At 38.7% G+C, this 26,267-nt stretch overlaps 1 protein-coding gene across 1 annotated transcript in view; it reads left to right on the top strand.

The window, feature by feature from the left end:
* Window positions 1-6,899: 6,899 nt before the first annotated feature.
* The window catches only part of MAP1B (microtubule associated protein 1B), a 119,769-nt gene continuing 100,401 nt past the window's right edge, over window positions 6,900-26,267 (top strand). Inside the window, exon 1 of the mRNA XM_060191227.1 lies at window positions 6,900-6,996. The gene's annotated coding sequence lies outside the window, so the exon portion shown is untranslated. The remainder of the gene's footprint in view (window positions 6,997-26,267) is intronic.

Genomic DNA, 26,267 nt, shown 5'->3' with positions numbered 1-26,267 from the left:
ATAATTGATAATATAGAACTTTATGCCAACCCACTACAGCTACCACCTATTAACACTCTTTGGCAGCTGTTTGGCCTCTTTATTAGTGAATACTCAATATAGGTTTGACAGCATTCCTGTTTCAACAAAGTCATTCCTCCTTCCCTTTATTTTAGTGCATAGACTGCATGTGTCCATGCCTTGAAAACTGAACTCTAGAGTATTGTGAAAGAAATTTTTATTCCTTCATTCCTTTAGTTAAAGGGACTAAATCTTATAAAGAATACTGTGTCAGTTCAATGCTTTCATTTATCACTGAAAGGTGTTAATGTCCTTTAGTTAACATTGGAAATTAGCATTTTTGTTCACAAAAAGATGGATGTGTATAATATCCATCATTCTGGATTTTTAGATGTGATTGTATAGTTATTTTCTAATATCTTAAATTATCTTTATTTATTTATTGGATAGAGATGGCCAGAAATTGAGAGGGAAGGGGATAATAGAGAGGGTGAGAGATAGACACCTGCAACACTGCTTCACCACTCAAAAAGCTTTCCCCCTGTAGGTGGAGATTGGGGGATCGAACCCAGACCCTTGTGCTTTGTAACATGTGCACTCAACTAGGTGAGCCACCACCTAGCCACACAGTTACTTTCTGATGTCACTTATTTGAGTATCTTCAGTCTAAGGAAGCTAAAAGAATTGAGAACCCAGCAAAGATTTGAGGTTTAGTTTTCATTCAGTTTAAACAAAGGGGGGAGGGGGAATCAACAACATGATGAGAGTTAAAAAGGAATGCCAGAGAACATTCTATTTGTTTTTATGCTTTTCAAAGTCAAAAGGCAGATGAATTTCTGCTTGCAATGCTTAATTGGTATTATCTCTTTAGGTTCTTTGCATGCTGAAATAAAAACCGGTCTCCAAGTTTAAGGCCATTTAACTGATGATTCATTGTTAATCTTCTCTAAAGACTTACCTTTAAAAATAAAATTGTAATGTAATAAATCAGTAGAAATCACTTCTGTTGTTTGTTTCTTTGAGATGCTCTCCAAGACCTGAATTATTTACCAGGAGTGCTTTAAAATTATGAGTTCTGCCAGCACAATAACATATATATATGTTTGTGTGTGTGTGTGTGTGTGTGTATATATATATATATATATATGCAAGTCATTGGCTTATAAAAAAGGAAAAGAGCCTTCTTGAAGTTAACATTTCTTTGTTTTCATTCTTAAATTTAGTTAATTATTATTCAGTTATTATTTTATTCTAACTTCATATCACTTTTAACATAGTTTTACAAATAAATTCTTATGATTATAGGTTAATCATTGAGGCACTTAATGGTTCAAGGAGATAGTGTAGTGGTTATGCCAAAAAGACTTTTTTATTTTTTTATAATTTTTATTTATAAAAAAGAAACACTGACAAGAACCACAGGATAAGAGGGATACAACTCCACACAGTTCCCACCATCAGAACTCCGTATCCCATCTTCTCCCTAATAGCTTTCCTATTCTTTATCCCTCTGAGAGCATGGACCAAGGACATTATGGGGTGCAGAAGGTGGAAGGTCTGGCTTCTGTAAGTCCTTCCCTGATGAACATGGGTATTGGCAGGTCGATCCATACTTCCAGCCTGTCTCTCTCTTTTCCTAGTGGGACAGGGCTCTGGGGAAGTGGCAATCTAGGACACATTGGTGGGGTCGTCTGCCCAGGGAAGTCCTGTTGGCATCATGGTAGCATCTGGAACTTGGTGGCTGAAATAAGAGTTAATATATAAAGCCAAACAAATTGTTGATTAACCATGAACCTAAAGGCTGGATTAGTACAGATGAAGATTTGGGGGTCTCTGTCTTGTAGATAGTTAGTAGGCCTATTTTAGGTATATTACAAAGGGCCCATGATTATACTAGTGTTTTTTTTTTCCCTGAGCCTGACATCTGATATGCAGGTGGACCCAAGTTATTGTCTGGGGAGATGATGTCATGGCTGCAAAAAGAACCAGAAAGCTGGATCAGGGAAGAGAGTAGCTCCCAAATATGGAAAAGGTTTATAGATATTGTTAATTGTAAACCTTGTCAATTTGGTCTGATCTGGGGCCCATATTGAGCTTAGGAGCCTATGTGACCTCTGCATCCCTCTAGATCTGAGCTCACATTCTGTGGTCATGAGTAGGAACATTCCAAGCTGCCCATCTTCCTCAGGTATAGCATAGAGTATGTTGTCCAACTCCTTTCAGAGGATGGAGCATTCTCTACCTCTGTTGATCCAAGTTGAGGGCAAGGTCCTTTGGAGGCCCACAAAGGGGTCTACTGTGTTGTTCCTGACAGCGATGACCAGTAACAATGAAGAGAGGGATTTATTCGAGGTCTAGACCCATCTTGTCTGTTTGGGAATCTCAGGACTCCCCAAATAGGGCCCCAGCTGATGGGGTGGCCTGATAGTGACTAAAGAGTCATCATTAAAGTATGCCAGTCTCTTGTTTTTATTCAGCTTTTGCAGTCCTTAATTTGATAAGATTAGCTTAGGAGTGACTGAGGGAAGTATAATAGGAGGTAGGTGAGGAAGTTATCTACTTCTAAGTAGACACTATTTCACTAGGAACTTTATGGTGTCTTTTTAGGTCTTTCTACTTGCTTTTTGCATATACTGTCTAACTGCAGACTATTGTGCATTTTTGCTTTCAGGTATATATTTCGCCCTAATTTATGGATACATGTGAACATATGCCCTATCTCATGGGATCTGGTCTATATCTAGGTTTTGGGATTTCGTTAGGAAGTGAACCACCTGAAATGGAATTAGAGAATCCTATGAAAGGAAAGGTCACACCTGAGTAATGAGGCTGAAGGGTTGATATTCCATGCCTGATGTCTCAAGACACAGTCTGAAGTGAAGCTTGCTGAGGTGGTACTCGTTGCATTGATCCAAAAAGACTTTCATGCCTGAAGTTTCAATATCCAAGATTCAGACCCCAGCACCTTCATAAACTGAAGTTTTTTTTTACTCAGTACTTGGCTAAAAAATTATTATTTTTTTATTTAGTTACTCAGAGTAACTAAAGCTTGTAGAAAAAAAATCAGATTGTCAAGGGTCCAAATGAATAGAACCTATGCATCATTTCAACATGCAGTATATGATCACTTCATTCTGCTTTATTCCATCTGCTATCACTTTTAGGAATGTAGATTATACTCTTTAAATGGGAGGTGCTTTTATTTAAAAAAATGTTTTCACTGATGAGCTATAGCCTATATACAATAAGGGAACCTGGTTCTTCCTCAGTGCTCAGCCTGTGATGTAATCTTCTCATCTCCCGGCAACCCCAGCCATGGACCTTTTTTCCTTCCCATCTATAAACTCACTATACATTTTAAACTGTCCTTTGTGGGCTGCATCTCCTGAGGATCCAAGAACTGAGATGGAAAGATCCTGTGTGACCCCCATCATCATGGCTGGAACATAGGTCCATAGAGATGGAAGTCACTTGCAAGCTTGACTTATAAGCATCCTGAAAAACTATAGGACAGATGTCCTCTGAGCCCAGGAATGTTTGAACGAGGTTGAGCTCTTCAACTGATGAAGTTGTTCTGCCCCTACCAGGGCAAGCCAGAACGGGCCACAGTCTTCATATCATGCTGGTCCAATAAAAACCTTGGGCAAAAGTTTGACCACCTGTATTGAAGGAGTAGCTTCTCTACTCCAGAGAGAAGGATGCCTCCTTCTAAAAGCTTCTTTAGAACCTTTTTACCTAGCCCTTAGTGCTGTGGGAAGAAAGTGAAAAGAATCTGAAAAAAGGTACTTTATACATAAACCTACTAAATGCAATGTGGACCTTTTCTGAGAAGTACTGTTTCTCTTTGATAATATCCAGTAGAAGGTGAAAACTATTTTATTCCTAAAATTGTTAATAGAAAGTGGCCTAGTTCCAAAATGTTCCTCTCTAATGAAAATAATCAGTAAACTCACTTTAACCTTTATTTTATAAGTGGTAGTACTGATTCAGAAATAATTTGACTGAAAATTGTTTTCTTGAAAAAAGGATCCTGAGTTTTCAGTTTCACTAGAAGCATAAAAAAATAATTGTTTTATCAGCCTTTTGCTAACGTGATTTAAAAATTACTAAATACTTCTTCTTCTATCTCATACTTTTCCCATCACTAAATTACAAATTATACAACCAGGACTTTATGAGATATAAAGCAAGCATTTAATTGTGCATGTCATGTCAAGTTAATTGAAGCCAAGGGGAAAATGGCAAGTAACAATGTAAGAGCAAGTCTTTGTATATAACCTTAGATAAAGTCAGTTGGATGGTGTAGTTATTTGGTCATTTCTTAGAACAAAGGCAGAAAACATTTTTATGAATTAATTTAAAGACAGATGTCTCATTATTAACTTATTGACCCAACTTGACAAGCCAGAAAACTAAGTGAGGCTTCAACCTAGAGCACAGATCCATTCAACAATTACCAATTAAGCAGCTCAGGCAGAAGCAGCATCATTTTTCACACTAGATGAATGCACTGTGTATATATACTGAAGTAAAATATTCTAATGAATTCAGAGCTCTAAACTCATCAGACTTCCTGTGAAATAAAAGGAATCAATTTATCATTTCTTCACCCAAAACACCTGCAAAAATCTCAACATGCCTTACTTGTTAAAATTTCAATACTTCATTACTACAAATGCAAACTGAGGCTATAATTTCTCCAGGAAGATCCATAAAACTCTCCCTTATAATTTAGATGCTCTTTAGGAATGTTAACTCTTATGGACCTGACTTCTTCCCCTGGACTCAGAAATTTCGGCCTCATTTGAGTCTACATGTATCTTTTTTAAAGTATTCCTCATAGTTGAAAAGGTATTTGGTGTGAACTCTGGAGATAGTTTATATGCAGTCAGCTGAGTTGAGTTGGTGGTATCTTCTATAATGTGTGTGTATAGATTATGCAGTAGCATGTTTTTGATCCTTTGCAAACTGGAAAAACTGAACAAAGGGCCAAGTTGTGGCAAACTGGGTGGAACACACACATTACCGTGTATAAGGACTTGGGTTCAAGCCCCTAGTCCTCATCTGCAGGGGAAAAAACTTCATGAGTCTTTCTTTTTCTTTCTTTCTCTATCTCCCCTTTCCCTCTTAACTCTATAAAAATTGAAAGGAAGAATGGAAGAAAGAAAGAGGGAGAGAAAGAAAGGGAGAGAGAAAGGAAGGAAGACTGATCAAGGTATGATAAGTAAATGTAAATATGTTAGGGACTTAAAGATGTTTAGGTAACACACCACCAGTTATACTCCTAAGTCAACCAGTGACCAGCAAAAATGATTAAATGACAGTATTTATTTAGAGATAGTTCACAAATATTATACCTAAAGATTCATGTTCATGACCTTAGTAGCTATGCAATGAATGATTTTTGTCCCAGAGGTTTGTTATTCCAAAATAACAAGATACATATAGCAAGCTGACTCAACCTGGAGCTACCTGAGAAAATGTAAAAATACCCCCAAATCAACATGTTTTCTGGAGTTCAGTGGTTTCCTCCTTAATTTTCCCTGGGTTTCTCCCAGATCTCCCTTCTCTGATGTCCTCTGGGTGGCCCCCTGGCCATCCCCTTGGGAGAACAGCTGAGAGGGCCACAGCAGGAGGAAGAGGGAGCAGACTAGGGAGGTGGGGCCCTCCTTGCATCCTGCTCCTTCCACCCAGCTCCCAGCCTAGTGAACAAAAACCTGACTGCCTATCCATGGCCCCCAACTCTATAGAAGCTTATACATAAAATATCTTTGCCTCTGGATAAGAAAGTTCAACACAGTTAGCAATTGTGAGTAAAAGAACTGCTTGCCAATTAACTAGGTAAAATAAAGGCTTTGAGGACAGACAGGCCAAGTCTTAAAGGTTGAGATAGAGCTTTCTTCTTTTTTTAGTTTTTAAGTATCTTTATTTATTTATTGGATAGAGGCAGCCAGAAATGGCGTGGGAAGGAGGTGATAAGGAGGGAGAGAGACACAAATAGCCCTGCTTAACCCCTTGCAAAGCTTTCCCCCTGCAGGTGGGGACCAGGGTCTTGAACCTGGGTCCTTGTGCATTATAACATGTGCACTCAACCAAGTGTGCCATCACCCGCCCCCCTTTTTAATTAATTTATTTATGATTGGATAGAGACAGAGAGAAATTGAGAGGGGATAGCAAGATATAGAGAGGGGAAGAGGCAGACAGACATTTTGCAGCCCTGCTTCACCACTCAGGAAGCTTTCCCCTACAGGTGGGGGTTGAACCTGTGTCCTTGCATACGGTAGTGTGTGCGCTTAACTAGGTGTGCCACCACCTGGCACCCTAGTTTTCTTATCAAAACTCAAATTATGGATTGATTACCAATATGGAAAGTTATGTATGGTAAAGAAAAAGCCATGCATGTGCAAAAACTGTATGAAGACATTGCCAGAAACATCATTTGGGATGGATGTTTTTGAATGCTAGTCCCAAGATCTTTGGCTTCCCCACAATCATTCTGCATTTCCTTGCCACCCACCAGTGGACCATGGAAAGCTAGAGATGGTCTTAACCACAGAACTTACAATCTTCCTGTCCTTTTTCCTTCCTCCCTGGAATAAAGCCTGTCATTTTCCTAACAGCTGTTTTCTCTTACTCTTTTGAAAAAGTTGCATTTACATTTTATGAGGGGCAGAAGTTCAGTCCACTTTGCTAGTTATCTCTGTCTTGTGGTTTAGTGGATACGCCTCCCTGTCCCTCCCATTTTGTGGGCATTCACTACATGTCAGTAAGCTTTTGAGAAAAGGAGTTTCCACATCCTCCCATAAAACCTGAGAAATATTTCAGGGATGATTTCCAGACCACTCTGAAATGGTTGTCTGGAAGTCCATCAACTGTCTTCTTTTCCTTCCTCAGGAATCCGATCATGGGACACAAACTTGATTGAGTGCAACCTAGACCAAGAACTGAAACTTTTTGTATCTCGACACTCTGCCAGATTCTCTCCAGAAGTTCCAGGTGAGACTTTGGTTTAGTCTGTATTACCCTAGGATTTGAAAAGGTGAAAAAACAAGCCACTGGCTGGGAAGCTTTGCTTAAGATGTCAAAAAGACTTCCTACCATTGCTAAAGTATTCTTTGCATTTATTAATACCAACTGGGTTAGCTCATAGCTGCATTTTGAACAGTCAACTCTATGATAGTACTGTGTTGGATATTTATTTTGTGGATTTTTAAAAGTTTCTAAGTTCTGGGATATTTTTTTTTTCATTTTTTTTTTTTTTTTTTTTTGCTATCTCACTATATCCTTAAGGGATTACTATTTAAATATTCATTTTACTCAAATTCAATTATTAATAGAAATTGAGTGCTTTTAGGACCCCAGAACTCTCTTTCCTTTAAGAAAGGGAAAATATCTATATTTCAAAGTGAAATATACATAATTTTTATTGTGGTATTGCTACTCACTTTTCTTAATGTGGATAAAAGAGTCAAATTCCAGGCTGCTATTAAATAGATTTTCTTTCAACCTGGAAACAACCTTGGTGCCCAACAACAGATGAGTGGCTGAGTAAGTTGTGGTATATATATACAATGGAATACTTTGCAGCTATTAAAAATGATGAATTCACCTTCTTCACTTCATCTTGGATGGAGCCTGAAGGAATTGTGTTAAGTGAGATAAGTCAGAAAGAGAAGGATGAGTATAGGATGATCTCACTCACAGACAGAACTTGAAAAATAAAAACAGAAAGAAAAACACAAAACAGAACTAGGACTGGAGTTGGTATATTGCACCAAAGTAAAAGATTTTGGGGTGGAGGTGGCGGGCATCAGGTCCTGGAACATGATAGCAGAGGATTCAGTGGGGGGTTGAATTGTTATACGTAAACCATTAATCCCCCAATAAAGAAATTAAAATAGATTTTCTTTCAGTGGTGAAAAATTAACAGTACAGAATAATTAAAGTTAAGGATACAAAAACTGGTCATATGTGAATATGCCCCTCTTACTAGCTCCTCACAAGGGACATGCCTTTATGTCTTTGGGTGTGGGGAGACATACAGACCTTACTCATCCTGTCCTCCTCCTTTAGAAGCTGTTTCCCCCAGTTTGTCACATTTGGGAATTATGAGAGAATTGACTGAGGATTCCTAATCTAGGGTATGTTTCTTCGAAGCTCTACTATGGATCCATCAGGGGCACTCTGCTGCTTTTTATTTCTTGAATATCACCTAGAGCTTGTGTAAAATATAGAGAGTTGCGAAAACACTACTTTCTCTATAATTTTGTTGTATGATTGCTAATTTTATTGGCATTGATATTATTGGTATTGATATTATTGAGTTCTGCCTTTGCTTTTTTTGACAGATTATATCATATTTATTCCACTATCTCATGCACTCTGAGATTGAAACCATGTACTAAATGTCAGCACTTTCATGGGTTGCATTAGACATTGCATTGTATTATGCCAATGAAGTAGTCCCAGTTCTTCTCATTTGAGTGTGATGCTAGAAAAAAATGCCATACATTTTGGTTATCAAATGAATGACTGCTTTCAAGCATGAAATTAAGTAGATGTGCTAAGAAAAGTTTGATAAGAACTAGTTCATTAAAAGCCAAAGTCACTGCAAATGTGAAAAATCAGCCTATAATTAACTTTTTATCAGACCAGCACAAGATTTGCTGAAGTAAAGGTACAGTATATAGTAGGTTCTCTCATTGTTATTGTATTATACTGTTATGACCTGTATGTCTCCATAACTTTTCAACATGATCACACACATAAAAATAAGGTAAGTCATTTTTCCAACAAGTATATTTCAAAGGGTATGAACAAAGCACTTATTATTTTTACATTGGTTGTTCTTACTTTCTTACTATGACTGTAAGCTATTTTTTTTTTAAGTAAATGAGTCATATACTTGACTGACTGTATGGAATGATCCTGTGTATTGCAGGATGATGAAAGACTAAGAATTGCTAATAACTTGGCCATTTTTTGACTCAATACAGATTCCCTCAAACTGCTGTATTAGTCTTATCTTTTCCTGCAATAGGGATTTGATACCTGCCATTAAAAATGTCTTTATTAGTGACTTAATATTGATTTACAAATTTATAAGATAACAGGGGCATGATTCTGTACCTTCCCCACCACCAGAGTTCTGTGTCTCCTTTCTACCCATTGGAAACTGCGATAGTTGTCCCAAGATCACAGATATGGGTTGACTATTATAACTATATATATTTTTTCACCCATTTTTTTCTATCATCCTGCCTTCTTTTCTACATCACACCTATTACTTCTGAGTGTCCTCCCCCTGCTTTTTTTTTTTTTTTTTCTTTCCCTGGGTCCTGATGGAATTGGATTTCAGAGCCCTCTGGTCATCTTCCTCTAACATTTACCCCTCTGGGAGTATGAACCAAATTTCTTTATGAAGTGCAGAAGGTAGAAGGTCTGTTTTCTGTAATTGCTTCTCTGCTGCACATAGGCATTGGCAGTTTGATCCATATCTCCAGCATATTTCTTTATTTTCCTAGTGGGGTAGGGGTCTCTGGGAAGTTGAGGTGAAGTTCAGGGACACATTGGTGAGGTCATCTACCCAAAGAGTTCAGGATAGAATCATAGTGGCAGCCACAGCTTGGTGGCTGAAAAGTAGTAAGATAGGAAGTGGGACAAAATGATTAATGAACAGGAACCATAAAGTAGGAATAAAGCAGATAAGAATAGGGATTTTAGGGTGGATAGAAGTTATGAAATCTATTTTAGGTATGCTCCTAGGGGCCCCTTACTGTGTAATTTTTGCTGGAGCTTGATAGCTAACCTGCAGTTGAACTAAAATTATTGTCTGGAAAGATGGTATCAAAGCTGAGAATAGGACTAGACAGTTGGATCAGGGCAGAAATTAGCTCCCAAACTTGAAAAAAAAAAGTGTAAATACAATTAACTGTTTATCATGTCAATTTGACCTGGGGCCCATATCCATATATAGCACAGGAGCCTGTGTAACCTCTGAGTCCCTATCAGTCTTTGTTTGCAGTCCTTGGTCACAGCTGGGAACATTCTAGGCCGCACTCATTTCAGGACCAGTTTTTCTTGAGTGGCAGGATAAGATGACCCAGCCTCCCTTCAGATAGTGGGATAGTCTTTACCATTGATAGTTCATAGTGAGGGGATGGTCCTGAAGAAGCCCATAAGAGACCTTATAATGATGTTCCTGGTGGAAGTGACCAGTGATCAGCTGGAGAGAGGGATCTATTAGAGTTCTAGACCCATTGAATATATGGAGGAATCTAAGGTTCCCTGACTAGGTCCCCAGATACCTACCAATTTATATTTTTCTGTGCCTGAACTGTGTCTAGAGACTGCCTGTGGACACATTGAAATGACTATCTCTGTCAACACTACACAACTCCCTTCTGCCCCCACAAGAACTGGACATCTAGAACAGAGCCATTGGCATGCTATCTCTGTGTGGAGAGCATTCAGAGTGACATGAAAATTCCAAAGTCTATAATAGATGACAAAGTATATGCCAGATTAGTTTTCAGGTGTGCTTTTGAAGAAGAGATGTTATGTCAGAGATTCAAAATTGAAGTGAATAGAGATCCCAGGATGGTCACGGGATTTGGACCCAAGGAAATTGGCATTGATAGTTTCCTGAACAGACTGGAAATATTTAGAGAAAAAATTTGAAGTTTTTTTTTTTTAAGTAAGCCCAAATCTAGTTAGTGGTTTTTTTCCCCATTTAATGAAATTTTATGTGAATTTTGTAGAAGCTTGGCTTCCCTAAAACAAAGGTCCACAGAATCTCTGCATTTAAAGATTCTAAATTAATTTAGAGATAAAGTGCAGAATGAAAGATAGGTTACTTAACAGCTGTTAATTTAGTTTAAAAAATACTGACTGGGGCCAGGTGATAGCACACAAGGCTTAGTGCATATATTATAATGTGCAAGGACCTGGGTTTGAGCCCCCGGTTCCCACCTGCACGTGGAAAGTTTTGCAAGTGGTAAAGCAGTGTTGCAGGTGTCTCTTTGTCTCTCTTCCTTTCTATCATCCCTTCCCTCTCAATTTCTGGATGTCTCTGTCTAACAAATAAATAAAGATAATTAAAAAAAAAAACATGGGCACCATGGAGTAAAGGAAGGGGCAAGACTCAAAGATGAAAAATCAGTCACTACTCTGCCTATCTTGTGAGAGGAGAAGTGTTTATTTATATTTCTTATTAAAGTTCTTTTTAAATTTTTATTTATTTATTGGATAGAGACAGCTATAAATTGAGAAGAAGGGGAGATAGAAAGACACCTGCAGCCCTACTTCACCACTCATAAAGCTTTCCTTCTGCAGGGGGAGACTGGGAGCTTGAACTTAAACCTGTTGCATGATTGACTTGCCTACAAATCATTCAGCAGGACAACTGTTGTGTGCCTAGGGCTAGTCTCTGTCCATTTACCCCAATGTACAGCCATTTCTGGTTTTATCTAGTGTAGTTCAGCTCAAGTAAGAAAAGTCTAGGTATTTCATGCATGATTGCCACTCTTTCACTTTAGTGAAAATTCAACCATCAAAGTCCTTTAAAAAGAGAGCAGTTGTCTTGTATTTACAAATTCAAATATGTTATACTTTGCATTCCTTATTTATATTTACAGATTCAAATACTATTACAAAATATTTTTTATTAATTTTAGCATGCTCTCTGTTTCTTAATCTAGATAGGAAGCATTTAAAAAATTTTTTTATTTATAAAAAGGAAACATTGACAAAACAATAGGATAAGAAGGGTACAACTCCACACAATTCCCACCACCAGAACTCTGTATCCCATCCCCTCCCCTGATAGCTTTCCTATTCTTTAACCCTCTGGGAGTATGGACCCAAGGTTATTATGGGATGCAGAAGGTGGAAGGTCTGGCTTCTGTAATTACTTCCCTGATGAACATGGGCATTGGCAGGTCGATCTATACTCCCAACCTGTCTCTCTCTTTCCCTAGTGGGGAAGGGCTCTGGGGAAGTGGCAATCCAGGACACATTGGTGGGGTTGTCTGTCCAGGGAAGTCTGGTCAGCATCATGCTAGCATCTGGAACCTGGTGGCTGAAAAGAGAGTTAACATACAAAGCCAAACAAATTGTTGACCAATGGACCTAAGGGCTGGAATAGTATAGATATGAAGAGTTGGGGGGGGGTCCTCCATTTTGTAGATAGCTAGTAGGCATATTTTAGTTAAATTCCAAAGGGCCTGTAGCTATACTAGTTTTTTTTTTTTTTTGCCCCTGAGTCTGAAATCTGATATGCCAGTGGATCCAAGTTATTGTCTGGGAAGATGATGTCATGGCTGGGAAAAGGACCAGAAAGCTGCATCAGGGAAGAGAGTAGCTCCCTAATATGGGAAAGGGGTATAAATATTGTTGACTGTAAACCCAGTCGATTTGATGTAATCAGGGGTCTATAATTAGCTTAGGAGTCTGTGTGACCTCTGCATCCCTCTAAATCTGAGCTCACATTCTGTGGTCATGAGTAGAAACATTCCAAGCTGCCCCAATATTGACCCATCTTCCTCTGGTGTAGCATAGAGTATGTTGTCCATCCTCTCTTCGAAGGATGAAATATTCTCTACCATTGTTGATCCAAGTTGAGGGCTAGGTTCTATGGGGCCCACAAAGGGGTCTATTGTGTTGTTCCTGCTAGAAATGACTGGTAACAATGAAGAGAGGGATTTATTTGAGGTCTAGGCCCATCATGTCTGTTTGGGAATCTCAGGATTCCCCAAATAGGGCCCCAGCTGATGGGGTGGCCTGATAGTGACTGAAGAGTCATCATTAAAGTATGCCAGTCTCTTGCTATTATTCAGCTTTTTCAGTCCTTGCTTTGCTAAGGTTAGTTTTGGAGTGAATGAGAAAACTATAACAGGAAGTATGTGAGGAGGGTATCTAAGTCTAAGTAGACACTATTTCATTATGAACTTGATACTGACTCACTACAGACTATTGTGTATTTTTGCTTTCAGGTATATATTTTGCCCTAATTTATGGATACATGTGAATATATGCTCTATCTTTTTCCTTCTTTTATTTAAGAAAGGATTAATTAACAAAACCATAGGGTAGGAGGGGTACAACTCCACACAATTCCCACCACCCAATCTCCATATCCCACCCCCTCCCCTGATAGCTTTCCCACTCTCTATCCCTCTGGGAGCATGGACCCAGGGTCATTGTGGGTTGTAGAAGGTAGAAGGTCTGGCTTCTGTAATTGCTTCCCCGCTGAACATGGGCAGTGACTGGTCGGTCCATACTCCCAGTCTGCCACTCTCTTTCCCTAGTAGGGTGGGTCTCTGGGGAAGCGGAGCTCCAGGACACACTGGTGGTAGTTAATCCTGATGACATCTGGAACCTGGTGACTGAAAAGAGAGTTAACATACAAAGCCAAACAAATTGTTGAGCAATCATGGACCCAAAACTTGGAATAGTGGAGAGGAAGTGTTAGGGGGATACTCACTGCATACTCTAGTGTACTTCTGTTTTCAGGTATATATTTTGCAGTAGTTTATGGATACGTGTGAACATATGCTCTCTCTCACAGAACCTGGTCTATATCTAGGTTTTGGGACTTTATTAGAAAGTGAACCACCTGGGATGGAATTAGAGTATACTATGAAAGGAAAGGTCTAACCTGAGTAATGAAGCTGAAGGGTTGTCATTCCACAAGTGAAGTCTCTGGACACAGTCTTAAGTGAAACATGTTGAGGTGGCAATCGTTGCATTGGTTAGGTTGTGATCGGCAGATGCAATATTATTTGATATGGATTGGGAGAGGCATACGGGAAAGTGGGCCCTATCCAAAGGTTCAAGGACTGGGGGAAGCAGAGGCTCTATAGTGGAGATGTGAGGTTCCTGCTGTCTTAGGGTTCAAAAAGACAATCGATAGTTAATGTTATCATCACATTATTTGGTAATTGGGTTAACTTTGAAAAGTCCTTTTGTTAGGGTTTGCTGTATAGTACCCAGTATCTTGTATATAGCTGTGCTATTGGTTGCTTCTGATCTACTTGGTCTAGGCTTTTGAGAGAGTCTGCATATCAATTACACAGCCTATATATTAAAAAGATTCAGTTTTTGTTTTGAAAAACTTCGAGACATACAATTAATTTTCCCTCTCTCGTATTAATTAACTAGTGATTTATATGACTACATTTTACTAGGAGTGTACATAAACACCATTCCCACCACCAAAAGACTGTGACCCATCCCTCCCACCCACTGCCACCCCCCCCGGCCCACGAAGCTGCATGTCTACCCCTCACCACAGGGTTTTTACTTTGGTGCCCTACTTACAATTTGATGAGGTCCTGCTTTTAGTTTCCCTTTCAGATCTTCTTACTCAACTTCTGTTGATGAGAAACTATTAAACAAACAAAGAGACCCCTCACAGAATGGGAGATCTTCACATGCCATATATCAGACAAGAAACTAATCACCAAAATATATAAAGAGCTCAGCAAACTTAGCACTAAAAAAGCAAATGACCCCATCCAAAAATGGGCAGAGGAAATGAACAAAACATTCACCTCAGAGGAGATCCAAAAGGCTAACAAACATATGAAAAACTGCTCCAGGTCACTGATTGTCAGAGAAGTGCAAATTAAGACAACACAACCTCACTCCTGTAAGAATGGCATACATCAAAAAAGACAGCAGCAACAAATGCTGGAGAGGTTGTGGGGACAGAGGAACCCTTCTGCACTCCTGGTGGGAATGTAAATTGGTCCAGCCTCTGTGGAGAGCAGTCTGGAAAACTCTCAGAAGGCTAGATAGACATGGACCTTCCATATGATCCAGTAATTCCTCTCCTGGGGTTATACCCCAAGGACTCCATAACACCCAACCAAAAAGAGGTGTGTACTCCTATGTTTATAGCAGCACAATTCATAATAGCTAAAACCTGGAAGCAACGCAGGTGCCCAACAACAGATGAGTGGCTGAGAAAGCTGTAGTACATATACACAATGGAATACTATGCAGCTATCAAGAACAATGAATCCACCTTCTCTGACCCATCTTGGACAGAGCTAGAAGGAATTATGTTAAGTGAGCTAAGTCAGAAAGATATATGCTCTATCTTACGCGACCTGGTCTATATCTAGGTTTTGGGATTTTGTTAGGAAGTGAACCTCCTGGAATGGAATTAGAGAATACCATGAAAGGAAAGGTCTCACCCCAGTAATGAGGGTGAAGGGTTGGCATTCCATTCCTGACATCTCTGGACACAGTCTGAATTGAAGCATGCTGAGATGATGGTACTCGTTGCCTTGATTAGGTTGGGATCGGCGGATGCAGTATCATTTGGTATGAGTTGAGAGAAGCATGCAGGAAAGTGAGCCACACCCCAGAGGTTCTGGGACTGGGGGAAATATAGGCTATATAGAGGAAGCGGGAGTTTCTTGCTGTCTTAGGGTTTAAGAAGACAATAGTTATTGCTATAATCACATTGTTTGGCAATTGGGTTAACTTTGAAAAATCCCTTTGTTAGGATTTGCTGTACCATACACACCATCACTATAATTTATGTCTTTTGACATTATTTGTATATAGCTATGCCACCAGTTGCTTCTGTTATCCCAGGACTAAGCTTTTAAGAGAGTCAGCATATCAAAGATTCAGCGTATGTATTAAAAAGACTCTGTCTGTGCTTTAAAGTTTGAGACATTCAATCAGTTTTTCCCCTATTACATTACTTAAATCATGATTATATGATAACAAATGAATAGGAGTGTACATAAACACCATTCCCACCACCAAAAGACTATGTCCCACCCTATCTCCCCCCACCCCCACCCCATGAAGCTGAACATCCACCATCACCATCAACCCAGGGTTTTTACTTTGGTGCCCTACTAAGGAAGCATTTTTATAAGTCTTACTGTAGATTAAAGAAATAGGCTTACTAGGTTGTATAAAATTTGTTTAATCCTTCACCCCTGTTTCTTTAGTGCATAAAGTTATAGGAAGGGTTATAGGAAGTGTTCTGTGATTATCTGTATTAGAGATTATTTCAAAACAACAAGCAAATGCTAACCATATCCAGGTCACTAGATTGAAACTTAGTTGGTTTTTTAAAAATATTTATTTATTTATTTATTTATTCCCTTTTGTTGCCCTTGTTGTTTTATTGTTGTAGTTATTATTGTTGCCATCGTTGTTGGATAGGACAGAGAGAAATGGAGAGAGGAGGGGAAGACAGAAAGATAGACACCTGCAGACCTGCTTCACAGCTTGTGAAGCAACTCCCCTGCAGGTGGGGTGCAGGGGCTCAAACTGGGATCCTGATGCTGGTCCTTGCACTTTGTGCCACGTGCGCTTAACCCGCTTCGCTACTGCTCAACTCCTGCACTTAGTTTTGTTTTTTTCCCCTTAGTTTTTATCTGTTTAAAATAATTGAAAGTTTTTATCACTCAACTTTTCATCATGATACTTTCTGTAGATTCTAGAGTCAAACCATTTGTGTTTAGATCCTAATCTAGTATTTATTTGCTGAAGGATTTTGGACAGATTAAATAACTTTTATAAATAACCATCTTTGCCATAATTTTATTATTTGTAAAATGGAAATGATAGTGTCTATCTCATAAACCTCAAGAGGACCCCATGAATTTATGTTTAGAAAGATCTTGAAACTGCTTGTGACATGGCAAAAAGAGAAGTTCAGGCTACTGTTAACACTGTCTCCCTTGTAGAAAGTCTATCTGACCTATGTATTTGGTGATTATGACTACTTATGGGAAATAATAACTTTAGAGGCTGACAGACTTCTTTTTTTAAATTTTAATGTATTTATTTCTAAAATGGAAACACTGACAAGACCATAGGATAAGAGGGGTACATACAATTCCCATCACTAGAGCCCCATAGCCCATCCCCTCCCCTGATAGCTTTCCTATTCTTTAACCCTCTGGGAGTATGGACCCAGGGTTGTTATGGGGTGCAGAAGGTGGAAGGTATGGCTTCTGTAATTGCTTCCCCACTGAACATGGGCGTTGACAGGTCAATCCATACTTTCAGCTGACAGACTTCTTTTTAAAAATAATTTTAAAACTGTTTTAAAGGAATTTCTCAGAGAAACAGGTGCCTCAGGACTACTAGAAGATACACACTGTTAGTTATGTATGGGGACAGCAACATTCTGTGTCAGAGCTCTTTTGTGCATGAAAGCAAATGAGGCAATGCATTGAGGTGTTGGAATAGCCAAACTTTAGGGGGAAGGATTATAGGCCATTTGCAAAATGGCACCCCTGAGACCATTGTTTTTGTGAGTGAGATCACCTGCTTTCTCAATGTGATAATCCAGACACAGCTAAAATCTACTCCATTATATCCCGTGGTTCTCCTAAACTCTCCAGTCAACAAAGTGACTTTGCCAATTTAAGAATCCTGGGATTTCCTGTGATTTATTTTCTTAGTGAAAGTGGCACATTTGCATTTTGTTACTCATTTTTTGACTCCTAAATTTCATACACTAAAAAATCTTCAGTATCATTGCCATTAAAATATAGGTGTATAGGTGGCTGTGTTGAAAAATTATTTCTACGAAGACAAGCAAACTTCTCGGCTGAATGTTGTGAGATCTGTGTTGAGTAACTGCTAAAAATATCTTGCCTCAAGAATGGTTTTTGAGGAAGAATTAAGACCAAGTATATTGATTTAAGTCATGGGAGTCCTCTATTTACTTGACACTCAACAGGCAAGGTTTTATAACATTTGCCAGTAGAATAAGATGCTTAAAAAAAAAAACCACTGAGAGGTTCAAGAGTATTTTTAATCCTCTTTTTCCTTTGTCTAGACTTGCAAGAATAGTCTGTTGTTGTGTAGCATTCCAGCCTAATTGTATGTCCCTGCAGTGCAACAACTGCTCTATGACAGGGGAGTAATGAATGTGTTTTTCAGTCCTGTGTCTAACCTTTAAACAACAAAGCACACAAATATATGTATGCTTGCATTTTGGAGTCTGACTTAACCCTCAGGGAACCTGCTCTTTCAGAGGGAAAGCAGACCCTTTATCCTTGTGTTTCATGTCACTTAGTGTACACACACAGGTGCAAGCAGTTGCCCCAAGCCCATGACCCTGGACTCCTCTTTGTTCATTGCATCATTAGACAAAGTTATGGGGGTGGGGGGAGGGGTGGCTGGATCCTGGTATTAAAAGAAAATGACGAATAGCCTTTTTGTTGTTGAAGTTACCAGACCTCAGTTTCTAACATCCATTGAGGGTTCTGCCACCGCCTGGGAAGAGGACCACCATTTTAATGCAAATCACTGGCCTTTCTTCTTCAGGCTGTCTGCCCTCCCCCTACTGACCTAGTAGAGTTGGAGGAGTTGGAGGACTGTTACCTCCAACTACCACCCACCCATCCACCACCCCCAGTTCTCTCCTTCCCTTTTCACATGTCACAGTTCTTAGGAGTGAACTGACTTCCTTTGAAATAGTGGAAGAGCATGTTTTCCACGAAAAGTCAAAATTTTGTAGTGGATTGGAGCACTAGTTAAGATTCTTGTGAGGTTTACATTGTGTTCACTGGTTTTATGTGGGGTCCTTTCCATCCACAGACCTTCACCTGCTAATGTGAGGCAGATGTGGCTGATAGAAAAAATAAAACTGTTTCATGGCCATGTCTAAGGGCCTTCAGTCCTCAGGGTTGTTAATGATGGCTTTTTCAGACCACCCTTGAATTTATCTTACTTTTACTTTAGAATGAGAAGGATATTTTATTCTCCGACTGTAATGGCTCTCAAGCAGTTAGTTTCTAATAAGCATTGTGGAGCCACTCGATGTAGATGCACACATCCAGAAGGTAGCATAAAACTGGCTGCTTGGGCCCGCATGTCAGTACCCCATCATTAAATCAACTTAGTGCATTCCAGAACAGCTGTTAACATTGCTAACCAAGGACAGCTTCTCAGGCTGAATGGCAGTGCTTTTTGTCTTCATTGCCAGGGTCTAGAAAGAGAGCATAGTATTTCTTTTTCTTTTTTCATAGGTTTTCCTCTCTCTCTCTCTCTTTCTCTCTCTCTCTCTCTCTTTCTCTCTCTCTCTCTCTCTTTCTCTCTCTCTCTCTCTCCATCCCTCCCATAAAGCATGTACTTTCATCAGATAACTTCAATCCCTATACTTTTTTAATGTCTGTTTTTGGATTTTCTCTCTGGGACATTTTTCCTTGGTTTTTTTTAATACATGTTGGAGGTAATGGTGGATAATAAAACATAAAGCATAACCATGTAGAGCTCCTTTTTAAAAGAAGTCAAGTAATATTGTTGAATGCCTATTAATGGATAAGGCATTGCGAAGAGATTTATGGAAAAATAAATGGTGCTAGGCCCACCATTTTATGTAGTTGGAAAATAGTTTTTAAAAGTGCTAACAAAGAATATTTTTTTAATTTACAGAATGTGTATGTATATAGAAGAAAGAGAAACAGAAACATAGAGACAAATAGGGAATAGGTAGAATTAATCAGATTCCCAAAGAAAATAGAGGTGAGAATGGATACTGTAACAAGTATTGCGTTTTCATTGCTCAATCTCAGGTTCAGTCACAATAACAAGGGTTACCCAGGTATCAACACCCTCACTCCCAGCCATAACCCAGCACTAATTAAATGCTACCCAGGCAACCATCAAGTTTCTCTTAACATCATACTCCAGGGCTTATGTCTTCTGTTATCTCTGCTGTAGTCTAAGGATTGTTTCTATTGCCTATGAAGTCAGATTTTCTTGGTGTTATAGAAATGTGAGAAAGTAACAAGTGCCCCACAGGGAAGGACACTTGAAAATGAGCCACAGGGAACAGAGAAATTAATATGACAAAAACCATGTTATTTATTCAGTCATCTCAGACCATGTAAAGATTTGCCAACAGTCAAAGACAGCTGTGATCAACTGCTTATAGAAAGTACATGATTCACTTAAAAAATTATCTAATTAAAAGCAAACACTGTAAATTTAGGGATAGTGGTGTTTCATTGGAAATGGCTATTATATCCTACCTAATTTCAAAGATGCAAACTGAGATTAGGAGAAGATGAGTAAACAATACAGACTGGAGTGTTTTAGACCAAATTCACAAATCCTTGTTTTGCATTTCAGGAGGACAGTTTGGGGATGGAACACCTGGTCCCTTGAGGAAAAATTACACTTCTAGTGCAACTTACCCCAGGCATGACACTCTATAAAGACTGATGCATTTTGATTCCTGAAATGTCAATCAGTAGAAGCATCATATTTTGGAAAGTTAATTAGGAAAAATGAGGGGTAAAATGCATTCTATAACTCAGGGCAGTTGCCCTCATTTGATGCAGAGCTCCACAGCCATTTTGAGCAACTACTTTCTACATTTCCCCTGTGAAAACCCAGTGAAACAAGTACTTATTGGAACACCTCCACTTATATATTTCTTTATTTTCCACCAGTACTATTGCTGGGGCTCAGTGTCTGCACAACCACTCCACTGTTCCCAGCAGCCACATTTTTTTTCTTTCTTTTTTTATCTTAAGGAGACAGAAATTGGGGGAGGGGGAGTAATAGTAACTGCAGCACACCCCCACTACTTGCATAGGTTCTCCCATGCAGGTGTGGACCAGTCACTTGAACCAAATCCTTGCTCTTGGTCATGTGTGTACTCTACAAGGTGCACCATCACCCGCCCTTCCCCCCTTTTTTAAGTAAACTGTTTTGCGATGGTACAGCAACTGCTCTTTTACCTGAAATTTCTTTCTTTCTTTCTTTCTTTCTTTTTTTTTTTTTGCCTCCAGGGTTATTGCTGGGGCTCAGTGCCTGCAATACAAATCCACTGCTCCTGGAGGCTATTTTTTTCCTTTTGTTGCCCTTGTTGTTTATCGTTATCGTTATTGTTGTTGGTATTGCTGCCATTATAGGACAGAGAGAAAATGAGAGAGGAGGGGAAGACAGAGAGGACGATAGAAAGATAGACACCTGAAAACCTGCTTCACTGCCTGTTAAGTGACCCCCCTGCAGGTGGGATGTTGGGTTTTGAACCGGGATCCTTACACTGGTCCTTGTGCTTTGTGCCATGTGCGCTTAACCTGCTGCACCACCACCCAGCCCCCTTACCTGAAATTTCTACCAGTTTAAAAGCTCAGATAAACTCTATAGGAAGTGGTATACACAGTGAGAAGTCCCAGGGACCCTATGAGATCCTCAGATGCCCAGGAGTCAGCTACAAGAGACAGTACAAAGTGTGTGTGTGTGTGTGTGTGTGTGTGTGTGTGTGTGTGTATGTGTGTGTGTTGTGGGTAGTGGTAGAAAGTGAGGGGCTTGTCTTCTAATCTACTGGAAAGGACATCATCTCTTCACATTATGAATCTTTTTAGTAGGTGCCCTGTGATCAGCCAGTCTGTGATTAAATATGCAACTCCTATAGCAAGACATAATTCCATTTCCTAGCTCTGCAAACCATAAGAAAATGGGTAAAGAATCCCAACTTGAGGGTTGTTTACAATTGAGTATGGCTAACAGAACAAGTCCAAATTAAAACCTTGTAGGGAATTCTTTAGTAAGTTGTTTGGGCTGTTTAAAAAAATGCATATAAAGATGCACTAAAATCACATTTTGCTTACAAATTGAGGCATACTATAATATGCACTGGGTTCTCTTTGTGACTAAAGAATTTGGTATCCAGACTGAATTAAAAGCATCTTTAATTTGGAATTGTGTTGTAAGTTAAGCTCTTTAATTTAATACAAAAGGATTAAATTGATATTTTAAGAATTCATGCCCCCTCCTCTAAGAGCATGTGAGACCAAAACAGCTAAACTGAGTGTGTAAGCTTGATTTCAAGATTACCTTTAGCTTTGAGTGCCAGAAAATTACCCATTGGCAAACTCTGTAAACATATGGCAAAGACTGTGAAAGTGAAAGGTTTTATGGAAATAAATCTGAATTAGTTCACTGCCCTGAAGCTAGAGCAGATTCTGGCTTGTACTGAGGCAGTTATCCTTTCAAGGGATGTGGGGAAAAGACATTTGTTGTGATCTGTTTGCTAGAACCTGTCTCTCCTATGTCTTGAAAACCGAATCTAGGGGGCTGAGTGGTGGTGTACCCAGATGAGTACAAACATTACCACAAGGACCCAGGTTCAAGCCCCTGATCCCCACTTGCAGGGGAAAAGCTTTAGGAGTGGTAAAACAATGCTTCAGCTGTCTCTCTTTTTCTCTCTCCATCTCCTTCCCCTCTGAATTTCTCTCTGTTCTATCAAATAAAAGAGAAAAAAAGAGAAAGAAAAGAGAAAACCTGGCTTAATGCAGTGTTTTTGATGTACCCGTTGTTTCCTACGGAGCTAGCTCTGAAGTTTCTCTCCTGCAAAATGAAGGAATCAGGCTCTGTCTCAGTGTCTGAATCTTTGTGTTGCCAGCCACTAGTTCTGTGAAACCCTAATATATCAATAGTTGACTGCTGAACAGTATAGGAGTTTGGGCACTGACAAACCCCCACACACATACATTTTAGTTGACAAGCCAAATATAACTTTTGACACCCCAACAACTGTTGATTGAATGGATGTCTTACTGAGACCAGAAACAGTACGTTTCATTTTGTATTCCATATGTATTACATACTATATTTCTTTAAAAATTCAAATTTCCTTAAAAGTTTTGTTTATTTTTATGTGAGAACCAGATCACCACTCAGCTCTGGCACATGGTAGTGCCAGGGATCAAACTCAGGTCCTCAAACATGCAAGTCCTATGTTCTAGCCCTCTTTGGGCTCTTTATTTCTAGAATAAAGTAAGAGTGGGAAAATAAGTTATTAAGAAAATGGTATGGAGGGACCAGGCAGAGGCACAACTGGTTGAATACACACATCACAGGACACAAAGACTTGGATTCAAGTCCCCAGTCCCCACCTGTGTGTGTGTTGGGGAGGGGGGAAGCAAGGAGCTTTTTTTTTTTTTTTGTATTATCTTTAACTATTATTATCATTATTTTTATAGACATAGCCAGAAATCCAAAAGGAAGGGGGCAATAGAGATGAAGAGAGACACCTGCAGTATTATTTCACCATTCACAGAGCTTTCCCCTGCAGATGGGGACTGGAGGCTCTAATCCAGGTCCTTGTGTATTGTAACTTGTGCATTCAGCCAGGTACACCACCACCCAGCCCCAAGGAGTTTCACAAGTGGTAAAACAGTGCTGTTGGTGTCTCTCTCTCTCCCTCTCTACTTGCTCCTTTCCTATTAATATCTCTCTCTATATATTTCAAATAAACAAAGAAATAAAAATGTATAAAAAGACAAAAATGAGTGGTCTGGTTGGTGGCACAGTGGATAAGGCATGAAACATGAAGTCCTTAGTTCAAACCCCAGCAGCACATGTACCAGAGTGATGACTGGTTCTTTCTCTCTCTCTCTCCTATAATTTCCTATGAATAAATAAATAAAATCTTTAAAAAATAATAATAAATAAAAAAGACAAAAATGGAAAAGTAAACACACTTATGATACTATACTCTATTGAAACTATAAGTTTATGTCTTTTGTTAATGAGGAAATCTGTGTTCAAACTGTTTTTGTTTAAGAATCAACTATAGAGTACTAGTGGAGAAGAATTTTATGGTGAAATAAGTTGAGGAACAATAGCATATTTACTAGGTCTTAATTTTTGAGAGGTTACAAAGCATGTAAATAAACTGGTTTCATTTTGTATAATCATAAATTCCTTTAGCCTATTTGTCTAGTCATTTCTGCCTCTATTTTCCCAGGGAGCTAGCTATTTATAGAACATAATTTAGGAAAGGATGGATTAAATAAGGGATGGATTAAAGTCCTTTCTGTTTTTTATATCACATGATTCCATAGGTTGCTTTTTTTTTTCTTTCTATTTTTGTTCTGTTTTTATTTTTCTAGGCTAGCTCACCACTGAAAGGTAAAAGGGGATTTGTTTTAGTCTGTATTCACTCGAAATAGTTTTTAATCTATATTTATACCTATCAATAAAATAATTTAGTTGGCAAAATCAGCCTGTTGCATCTGCTGAGATTATTACTTTTGGGGAAAGATGCACAGCAGTCTGACATAGAGGTTGATTTCTCAGTTTGAGAATTCTGTCTTCACCTTGCAGGAAGAACAAACAGGACAATTGTATCTGCACAATGCCAAATACCTGCATGGGAAGTATTTTTAATATCAGTTTCATGAGTGTTTTGTCAACATAATGCCACATAGGGAGTAGCTCTGTTTTTTTCCACTAAGATTATCATTTCCACATTGATCTATGGTGCTACACTGAGCCTCAGGCTATCTGTGTATTCATAGATCTTCAGAATAAAAAGATGGAATCTCATGGGTTCTGGGATCTTCTGTAGGTTGAGTACTTTAAAAGTGTTAGAGACCTCATTTGTTATGGGTAATTGAGAAAGGCCTGCATTTTAATAAGCATGATCAACTATGCATATCTGTCATGTGAACAGTTAATTAGCACAATGTTACTTAACAAGTCAGTATATACAGATATGAACTCCTTTGAGAAGTAATGCTCAAATCAAATTATTACTCATAGTACAACCTGCATACAGGTAATCATTATCAGAAAGCTATGATTATTCAGAAGGAAAAAATCTTTTTTATGGTAATGAGTCATGATTGACTGTTGGTGTCTAATGTCTTTAACAGTTTCAATTTGTGATATCCATAGTTTTATCATAGTTTCAGAAAACGTTTAATTCATTACAACAATATTATTTTTACAGTAAAACTTCCAATGTTTTAAAACATGTAGGGACCAGGTGACAATGCACTAGTAGAATGTAAACCTTACTTCATGCAATGACTGTGTTCAAGCCCCCCCCAAACACACACCTTCAGGGAGGAAACTTTGTGAGTGGTGGAGAGGTGCTGCAAGTGTCTCTCCTTTTCTTTGTCTTTCTGTGCTGCCCCCACCCCCATCATCTCCACTATAAAAAAAAAAAACAGAAAGAAAAAGAAAAGACTGCTGAGAGCAATAAGATTTGCAGGCAGGAATCTATAGAGGTAACCATGATGGCAAAATAAATAAATAAGTATATAAAATAATCTATGTAAACATTATTAGTAATGTCTCTATATCTAAGAAAATCACCATTTGGTTAACTATATGGTAAATTGAATATTCTACTTAATAGAAAGTGACCAATAGTTCCTTGTGAGGTTATTGCAATTTTTTTGAACTTTTTATAGTTCTTTGTGTTATATAAACACATCACATTTATATAGAATTGGCTTAGAATTCCTAAGACAACTTTACATCTTCATCCAATAGATACTGGAACTATTTACAGGGAAAAAAAGAGCAATTAGAAAATCTTTTATTCCTTCTTCCTCACAAATTGAATATTTTTAGAGAATGCAGTCATTTACTTAGTTGAGTTAACATTCCAAACACAGTCTGATGAGACTTTTCGAAGGTTTTTCTTTTTAAAGAGGTATTTTATGCTTTGGGCAAATATTAATCCTTTATTGAAACACAGATCAAGAAATGATGCTTTCATACAAGTGAATACTCTTTGTTTTACACCTTCTTGGATCTCAAACTCAGAATAATCTAAGTGAGTCTTCTTGGATGACTGAGGAAGAAAGTCAAGTTCTCATTATGAACACTAGTCTCCACTACCTTAGCAACATGCGGGGGAGGAGGTGTGCTTCTTAGAAACAAGCTCTTATTATGACAGCACTGCTGAGTGAACCATTTAAATTTGAGTTGGCCAAATGGTACCTCAGCTAATGATTGAATTTCCACGTACTGATAGAACAAAGGGTATCTTCTGGGTATTATATTGGTTCTCTACAAGTATCATAGATTTTAGATAGCACTGTAGAATAAGAAGAGCAGGTATTCGCAATCTTCAAGTTAATTGTGCAAAAATTTCAAGATGTTTTCAAGATACAAGGTTTTTTAAAAGACAGGTTGATACATACCCCCACCCTACGTCTACTTTTCCCTAGTAGGGTAAAGCTATGGGGTGGTGTGGTTAAGTGAGATAAGTCAGAAGGAGAAGGATGAATGTGGGATGATCTCACCCATAAACTGAAGTTGAAAATACTACCATGACACCAGCCTGCCTTCCCTAGGCAGACAACCTCACCAGTGTGTCCTGGAACCCCACCTTCCCAAAATATAATGTTTTTTAAAAAATATTTATTTATTCCCTTTTGTTGCCCTTATTGTTTTGTGTTGTAGTTATTATTGTTGTCGATGGACAACAATAATAGGACAGAGAGAAATGGAGAGAGGAGGGGAAG

Source organism: Erinaceus europaeus, chromosome 5, assembly GCF_950295315.1.
Source record: "Erinaceus europaeus chromosome 5, mEriEur2.1, whole genome shotgun sequence".
Classification (NCBI taxonomy): Eukaryota; Metazoa; Chordata; class Mammalia; order Eulipotyphla; family Erinaceidae; genus Erinaceus; species Erinaceus europaeus.
The sequence above is the reverse complement of the archived record's forward strand: the minus strand, read 5'-3'. Positions and strand labels throughout refer to the sequence as shown.